The 9,361-nt window shown below is 49.1% G+C and overlaps 1 non-coding gene across 1 annotated transcript; it reads left to right on the forward strand.

The window, feature by feature from the left end:
- Positions 1-5,380: 5,380 nt before the first annotated feature.
- Positions 5,381-5,567, forward strand: LOC130296158 (U2 spliceosomal RNA). The gene has a single exon (XR_008849146.1). It is a non-coding gene; the product is annotated as a U2 spliceosomal RNA (small nuclear RNA).
- The last annotated feature ends 3,794 nt before the right edge of the window (positions 5,568-9,361 follow it).

The following is a 9,361-nucleotide window of genomic DNA, read 5'->3' on the forward strand; positions in this document are numbered from 1 at the left end:
CTCAGTAGTACATTTCAATGTGTGTGGACCATGGCATGGAACACACAAAAATTAGGACTTGTTCCAGGGCGCTTCCCCTCTTGGTATGAATGGCACGTCCAGGCAAAAGGATTATGAAGATAAAAAAGGATTTATTGCGCAACAATTAGTTGAGTCCTATGCCGGACTCTTCTTCAGGCATATGAGAGTCCATACAAACACACATGGTTAAAAGGCCCGGGAATGATATGGACCCGGGTGAAAGGTCAATGAACTCACAGTAATGTCAAATTTCAATCCAGTATAAAACAATAAAAAAAAAAAAAACACACATAAAAACTAATAAAAATTACATACTTCTCCTAACAAAACATGATATAAAATTTGCGCTGTAATTTATGCTTAATTCAAAAATCAGCAGCGATGGAGGCTCATAAGACTGCTGCATCCATTAGAGGAACACAGCGAAGCTGGCATTCCTAGAGCACATGCGCTACTCCGTAGTGGCCCACACACACAGAAGAAAGTGGAAAGTACGTATAAACCGCTACTATGTACCAGCCCACACACACAAATGAATCGCTACACTGCAGCGATTAAAGAGTAAAGATTACCCCTCTGCAAACACGGCCGAAGATATCTTCGGTGCATGCGCTGTTGTGTTACAATGTGTAAACATGAAAGAGAGGTGGATCTTCAGCACACGTGCTGTTAGTAAACAAAGTAGCGTAATGACGTTTGCCTGAACCTTTAGCTCGTGAATAAAACCAGAGGACAAATCAGAGAAGTAATTGCTGAGGTTACCAGGGACTTGAGATGGTAAATAAGGCTGACTGTATAAGGATGAATCCTCAAATTTTAATCTTCATGTTATTCCTATTGAAATATTATCATTAATAGGTGGAATAATTTGTTTTTATTCAGATAGTTTTTGCACTGATTCTAATCCTGTGCTGTGGTAAGTGTTTGATTTAAATAATGCGTGGTTTGTTCTTAATGTCTTATTAATAGTGCAGACATCAGGGGGAACGGTCCCCTGACAGACTTCCATGCCTGTAGACCTTTGACACACAGAGAACCAGAGAGGCTATAAGGGCGGGTCCATGTACCCAGGAAGGGCGCGCCATCCTAAGGCACAGGATCAGTGACGTGGACCCCCAGGCAGTGGAGAGCAGAAGCATCGGGCGAGTAAGAAAACATCATCGGGCGGTCCGCCGAGGAGGTTCGTCCCCAGGGGAGCCCGTACTCAGCTGCTCTCTCAGGGCACGCCAGGGCCGAGCGCAGGCTCCCCTGGGGACGAACTTTCCAGTTTCTCCCTTGGTATTTTCCAGGGAGATTGGGCTGGTTCATGTACCTGACCCTGTGCTGGGCGGTCCCTGGGAGAAGCCTCTGAAACAGTCCCCAGACAGGCTTCCATGCCTGTAGATTTTGACACGTAGAGAACCAGAGAGGCTATAAGGGCGGGAGGCGCGGGTCCATGCACCCAGGCAGGGCGTGCCGTCCTAGGGCACAGGATCGGTGACGTGGACTGCCCGGCATCGGGGAGCGGAAGCATCGGGCGAGTAAGAAAACATCGTCGGGCGGTCCGTCGAGGAGGTTCGTCCCCAGGGAACCCGTACTCAGCTGCTCTCTCAGGGCACGCCAGGGCCGAGCGCAGGCTCCCCTGGGGACGAACTTTCCGGTTTCTCCCTTGGTATTTTCCAGGGGGATTGGGCTGGTTCATGTACCTGACCCGGGGCTGGGCGGTTCCCGGGCGAAGCCTCTGAAACAGTCCCCTGACAGGCTTCCATGCCTGTAGACCTTTGACACGTAGAGAACCAGAGAGGCAGGGCACGCCGTCCTTGGGCCCAGGATCTGTGATGTAGACCCCCCGGCAGCGGGGAGCGGAAGCATTGAGCGAGTAAGAATACATCGGCGTGCGGTCCACTGAGGAGGTTCGTCCCCAAGGGAGCCTGTACTCAGGGTAGGCGAGGGCCGAGCGCGGGCTCCCCTGGGGACGAACTTTCCGGTTTCTCCCTTGGTATTGGCTGGGCGGTCCCCGGGCGAAGCCTCTGAAACAGTCCCCTGACAGGCTTCCATGCCGTTAGACCTTTGACACGTAGAGAACAAGAGAGGCTATAAGGGCAGGAGGTGCGGGTCCCTGTACCCAGGCAGGGCGCGCCGTCCTTTGGCATAGGATCGGTGACGCGTACATCCCGGCAGCGGAGAGCAGAAGCCTTGGGCGAGTCAAAAAACATCGGCATGCAGTCTGCTGAGGCTCTTCGGCCCTCCAGAGGCGAAATGAAAGATTACAAAGTCCAGGTTGTCGGCCAGGGGGATATGCGAGCCCCTATGGCCAGGATGGTCAACCGAACATGGCAAGGCCTCTGGAAGGATCTTCCACGCCTGTAGACTTTTGACACGCAGAGAACAACAGAGGCTCTAAGGGCGGGAGGCGCAGGTCCCTGTACCCAGACTGGGCGCGCCGTCCTTGGGCACAGGATCGTTGATGCGGACCCCCCAGCATCGTGGAGCAGAAGCTTTGGCCGAGTCGGCAAACATCGGCGGGTGATCCGTCGAGGAGGTTCATCCCCAGGGGAGCCTGTATTCAGCCGCTCTCTCAGGGTACGCCAGGGGCAAGTGCGGGCTCCCCTGGGGACGAACTTTCCGGTTTCTCCCTTGGTATTTTTTTACCAGAAAACTCCTTTAATAGCACAGTGTTATACAGCACCGCACGGGAATTTAAGAATAAGCAGCCTATTTTTTTGGTGTGGGTCCGACTGCTGAGACCCCCACCGATCACCTCAGTTGAAGTGGTTCTCCAGCTGTTGGAAAGCTAAAACTCCCATCATGTCTGGAAAGCCGCAGGCATTATGGGAGTTTTAGTTTTGTAACAGCTGGAGAGACACAGATTGGACACAGTTTTACCCATCATCACTGCAGAACTTACAAGTGACAACAGCCCTGATGGGACAGTCAGGAGAACACACAATGATATTAGTGACCTGAGTGACGTCTTCTCACTTGAGTGATATTTTCTCTGTTATCTTTTCTTCTTCATCTGGTCCAGAGACCAGGTCTTCCTCCAGCTCCATCTTTTCTGCAGAGTCTGACATCCAGACATCATTGGCTCCTCACATTGTCAGCAGATCCTCATCCTCTGCATGAAGACAGTCATCATTATAACCTTGCCAGAAAGTGAACTCTAAATAAAATACTGCCCCACACTGTACCCTGAATATAAAACTGCTATACACTGTACCCACTAAATATAATCCTGCCCCATACTGTACCCTGAATATAATACTGCTATACACTATACCCACTAAATATAATACTGCTATACACTGTACCCACTAAATATAATACTGCCACACACTGTACCCTGAATATAATACTGCCACATACTGTATCCACTGAATATAATACTGTCCCACACTGTACCCTGAATGTAATACTGCTATACACTGTGCCCACTAAATATAATCCTGCCCCACACTGTATTCACTGAATATAATACTGCCATACACTGTACCCTGAATATAATACTGCCATACATGCATACACATCATATAAACATATACTGTGTATATGTCCTCTGTATGTCCTCTGTGTCCTCATCACCTCCGCCAAACCTCTCCTCATCACTACTATAACTGCAGACCGCAGTGCATTATAAATGGTGTGAATAATAGTGATTTTATCCCAATCAAAAATTATGCATCATTTTTGAATGGGATAAAATCTCCATTATTGACACCATTTATAATGCACTGCTGGCTGCAGCCATTCATTTGGGAGTGCAGCTTTATATGAAAAAATAAATAAATAAATAAATTCACAAAGCTGCAATCCCCAATGAATGGCTGCAGCCAGCAGTGCATTATAAATGGTGTCAATAATGGAGATTTTATCCCATTCAAAAATGATGCATCATTTTTGATTGGGATAAAATCACTATTATTCACACCATTTATAATGCACTGCGGTCTGCAGTCATTCATTGGGGATTGCAGCTTTGTGAAATTTTATTTTTATTGTTTTGGGCATATAATCAATTGTACTACCCACCATTTTGATATTATAAATTCCCTCAGGGCACAGTACAGCAGCTCCGTTCTCAGACTCTCCTCCTCTCTGAATGGTACGTGCAAAACAAAACAGAAAGGAGGAGACTCAGAGGCTGCCGTCCCTTCCAGCCTGTATGCGCGCCTGTATGCGCGCTCCCGACATTGAGCGCAGAATACAGCAAGATGGGCGGAAGTGGTGGCTGGCGAGGCTTCAGATGACGTCACGCCGGCCCGCCCGCCCGCCGACTTCCTGCAATCGTGAGACTGCTCAACTCTGAGCTACCGAAGAGGAGTGGAAAAAGGTATTGTTCTAATGTTTTAAGAGGATAAAAAAAACAGGGATAGATGTAGACAGTGTGAGGGAAAGATGGGGAGGGGGAATATGGACATTTTAGTTGAGGATAGCTACTCTTTAAGAGCACATACCTCAGCTCTTCAATAAAATAATTTTTTATATATATATATATATATATATATATATATACCGTATTTATCGGCGTATAACACGCACTTTTTAGGCTAAAATTTTTAGCCTAAAGTCTATTTGCGTGTTATACGCCGATACACCCCCAGGAAAGGCAGGGGGAGAGAGGCCGTCGCTGCCCGCTTCTCTCCCCCTGCCTTTCCTGGGGTCTAGAGCCCTGCTGCCGGCCCTTCTCACCCCCTGGCTATCGGCGCCGCTCCCCGGTGGCATAATTACCTGTTGCCGGGGTCGGGTCCGCGCTGCTGCAGGCCTCCGGCGTGCGTCCCCGGCGTCGTTGCTATGCGCTGCACGGCGCGGCGCACTGACGTCATGCGCCGCGCCATGCATAGCAACGACGCAGGGGACGCGCGCCGGAGGCCTGCAGCAGCGCGGACCCGACCCAGGTAATTATGCCACCGGGAATGGGGGGAGGCAACGGGGCAGCGGCGCCGGCAATGGGTGCCGCTGCCCCTTCTCTCCCCCCTGGCTGTCGGCGCCGCTTCTCTCCCCCTGGCTATCGGCGCCGGCACCGATAGTCAGGAGGACAGAACGGGCAGCGGCGCCGATAGCCAGGGGGTGAGAAGGGCCGGAAGCAGCGCTCTAGACCCCAGGAAAGGCAGGGGGAGAGAAGCGGGCAGCGACGGCCTCTCTCCCCCTGCCTTTCCTGGGGGTTTATCGGGGTATACACGCGCACACACGCACCCTCATTTTACCATGGATATTTGGGTAAAAAACTTTTTTTACCCAAATATCCTTGGTAAAATGAGGGTGCGTGTTATAGGCCGGTGCGTGGTATACCCCGATAAATACGGTATATATATAGATAGATAGATAGATTTAAAAAAAAGTCAGTTCTGTTATGGTGAATATATTTATTGTGTGATTGACAATTGATTGGTAATAAAGGTTTTTTCAATCAAAAATCTGTTCTTATCAGTTTAATATCTGATATGTCCCCTATTTGGGGACCATAAATTAAATGGATTTTTGAGAATGGGAGCCGATTTGGAAACTTGCTTCCGTCGCCCAATGCATTGACCCGATATGGCAGTATCTTCGGGTACAGTGCACCACCCCATTCCAGTGTTAAAAAAGACAGATTCTTATTTAATCCTCTGTGGGTGCTGCTGCAGCTGTTGCCTGCCTTGTCATGTCAATCAGTCTGGCTGCAGAAGGTGCCGCTGCTGTCCAGACCCAGTACTGCTGAATGGCCTCCTTAATTGGATAAGCTCATCGTATCCTCACAAAAAAAAAAAGAGTTCCACAATTAGAGACCACAATAATGAGTTGCACTGACTGGTTTATGAACGTCTATCCATTTGGCGTTTTACTGACCATGTTTGCACACTGATTGATGTCATAAAAAATAAAAAAATAATAATAATACTAATCTAGCACACCTGTGCAGGTTTGACATGACATGAAACGTAGCTGTCTTGCAGGTGGTGCTGAATCCTGTTAAATGATGTGAGGGTCTCATGGTTATTCACAAGGGTGCGTCATTGCTGTTGCTTGACCATGCATTGGTTCTGTGGTCAGTGAATGATAAAAACAAAATTTGCCATCCATTGATTGATGAGAAATCAGCCATGAGTCATTTGTTTTTAGAAACTGCTGCTCACAACCAATGTTGCAATGGAGTGTCTCCATCTGCTGGTGGTATTGGATAAGCATTAGTGCTATGATGGGGTCTGAAGAAGAAGAAGAAGATGGAAAAAAAATAATAAAAAAAAGAAAGAAAGAGAGAGAGACTGACTGAGTGAGTGGGTAAGAGAGAGAGTGAGTGAGTGATTGAGTGAGTAATTGAGTGAGTGAGAGAGAGAACAAATGAATTAAAGTGAGTGAGTGAGTGAGTGAGAATGAATGAAAGTCTGAATGACAGAAAGAAAAAAGTATGAAGAAAGAAGTATGAAGAAAATAAAATGTATATGGAGTTGCAAACATGAGTGCAATCTACAAAGCTGTTGAGGCTGGTCCTCATGGGAGGATTGTTGCACCCAGGACCTTTAGTTCTATTAAATTTCATTCAATGCCACTGCCAGGTGTAAACAGCAGAAGAACCAGAAGCACCAACAGCACGACCATGGGTTGTCAGATTACCCTGATTTAGCAAAGAGTCCAAAAGGATGCAGGTGAATACTGTTTATTTTCAGTTTCTCGTTACAGTTGGTTTGATTCCGTGTCCGGACAGCCAGGGAGGTGGCTACAGGCAACAAAGGTAGGCGTGTTGTTTTCATATACAGATCTTAACCCCTTAAGGATGGAGGGCGTGCCCATACGCCCCCGTTTCAAAGTCCTTAAGGACTGGGGGTGTATGGATACGCCCGTGGGAATTTCGGTCCCCGCCGCTAGCCGTCGGGGACCGGAACGAGATGCCTGCTGAAATCTTTCAGCAGGCATCCTGTGAAAATGCCTAGGAGGGTCCTGAGAACCCCCCATGTCGGCCATGGCGGCAAATCGACGTTTGTGGCAATTCCGGGCTGATCGGGTCTCTGATGACCCGATTGCCCGGAAAATAGGGATGAAAGGATTTGTCAGTGACAGCCCCAATCCTCCTAAGGGATAGGAGCGAGGTGGCAGTGGTGCCATCCCCCCCTATCCCCTGCCATTAGTAATGACTACTGACCAATGGCAGTTAAAGGCGGAGGGGTTACCATGGAAATTCCCCACTCTGCCCGCCCCTGGATGTCAGGCAGAGAGGGGGGGGGGGAGAAGATGGTGGCGGTACCTGGGGGTTTGCCCCCCCCCCCCTCCATGCGAATGTACAGGGTACATTCACAAGGAGCGGGGGTTTACAGTTAGTCTCTCGCTGCAAGCTAGAGATGCAGGAAATTTTCTGCTGCAGCTCAAACTCCCAGCAGGAAACTCGCTGTAATCCCCCGGCAGTCTGAATGTACCCAAAAAACACTACCTATAAACATACCCATACACAGTCCCCCCCCCCCCCAATAAAAATGAGAAACCTCTGGTATGGCACGGTTTCTAAAACGTAGTCTCCAGCTGTTGCAAAACAACAACTCCCAGTATTGCCAGACAGCCATTGACTGTCCAGGCATGCTGGGAGTTTTGCAACAGCTGGAGGCACTCTGTTTGCGAAACACTGCCGTAAGGTAATTTTGGTATCCGAGGCAAGTCTAACTCTTGCATCCGTAATTTAGGCCTTAAATGCGCATGGCGCTCTCTCACTTTACCGTACACGGTAAAAATTGCCCAACAAATTTTGGGGGTCTTTTTCTCCTTTTACAGCGGTTCTGACATAAACGCACAAAAATAAATACCCACATGTGACCCCATTTTGGAAACTACACCCCTCACGGAATGTAAGAAGGGGTATAGTGAGCTTTAACACCCCACAGGTGTTTGACAAATTTTCATTAAAGTTGGACGTGAAAATGAAAAATTTTATTTTCTTCACTAAAATGCTGGTGTTTTCCCAAATTTTTCATTTTCACAAGGAGTAATAGGAAAAAAAGCCATTGATGGCTGGGAAATATTGGAACATGGAGGTAGGCATCTTTGATTGGCCTCACAGAACCGCCCTTCTTGGGGACCACAAAAAGATTCAAATAGAAACCCCAAAAACGTTCCCTTGGAGGAACGGGGACAATAACTCCCTGGAGAAGCAGGGACCGGAGAGCCTCCCGAAACTGTTTTGCCAGAGAAGGAGACCGGGGGTCCCGGGACTGAAAAAAACGATCCCTCGGGAGGGAGGCAAATTCCATTCGGTATCCGTTGGACACCACGTCCCTGACCAAAGAGTCCTGAATGTGTGTGGTCCAGATGTCTCGAAAAAGTAAGAGACGACCTCCCACCCGAGAAAAATCTGCGGGTGGGGGCATCACTTCATACGGAAGTGGGTTTGCGTTTGCCCGATTTGGCCGCAAAACGTCCGGAACGGTTGGTGTCCAACTTCCAAGACGGGCAAGCCCGGAATGAGGGAGCCTTCTTGTCCCGCGAAGGCGCCTGCCTATACCCCTTATTAGGGCCAAAAGTCCGAAAGGACTGAAAGGAAGAGGACTTCCTCTGGGAAGTAGAGCGAGCCTTATTTTGAGGCAACAAGGAACTCTTGCCCCCCGTCGCCTCAGAGATAATCTCGTCAAGGCGCTTGCCAAAAAGACGGGCACCAGTAAAAGGAAGCTCGGTGAGAGACCTTTTGGAAGCGGCATCCGCATCCCAAGCCTTAAGCCACATGGAACGGAGGAGGGCCGCCAGGTGACCCACAGAAAAGGCAGCACAACGGGCTGACTGCATGGAAGCTGTGCACAGAAAGTCCCCAGCTTTAGAGCATTGGAGAACCAAAGCAGACAGATCCTCTGGGGGGATCCCGCCTGGATACCCTGACGGAGTTTTGAGCACCACACCGATAGGGCCTTGGACACCCAAGCCGAGGCGAAGGTGGGAAGCAGAGAAGAGCCTGCTGCTTCAGAGGCAAACTTCGCTAAGGACTCCACCTTCTTGTCCGTCGAATCCTTGAAAGCAGCCATATCTGCTAGCGACAGTGTAGTAGCCTTAGAGAGGCGGGAAACCACCTTAGAGGCAAGGTCCTTGTCGAATGGGTAACGCACACCTGAACCTTCTTCATTCCCGGGAGCCTCTTGTCCGGATGTTTCCATGCAGATTCCAGAAGGGTGTCAAATTCAGCGTGAGAGCTGAACCTTTGAGGTGCCAGTTTAGCATGATGAAAAGATACTTCAGGAGTCACATCCGAAGATCCTGGGTCCTCTAAGTGAAAGGTGTCTCTTATGGCCGCAACCAATGAGTTCACCATTTCAACTGTATCCGAGCGGTCCTCCGAGTCAGATGCCGATTCGAAAGCCTCATCCACCAGTTCACCAGGAGAATGTGAACAAGTGGAGGAAGCCCTGGAGGG

Source organism: Hyla sarda, chromosome 11, assembly GCF_029499605.1.
Source record: "Hyla sarda isolate aHylSar1 chromosome 11, aHylSar1.hap1, whole genome shotgun sequence".
NCBI classification, from domain to species: Eukaryota; Metazoa; Chordata; class Amphibia; order Anura; family Hylidae; genus Hyla; species Hyla sarda.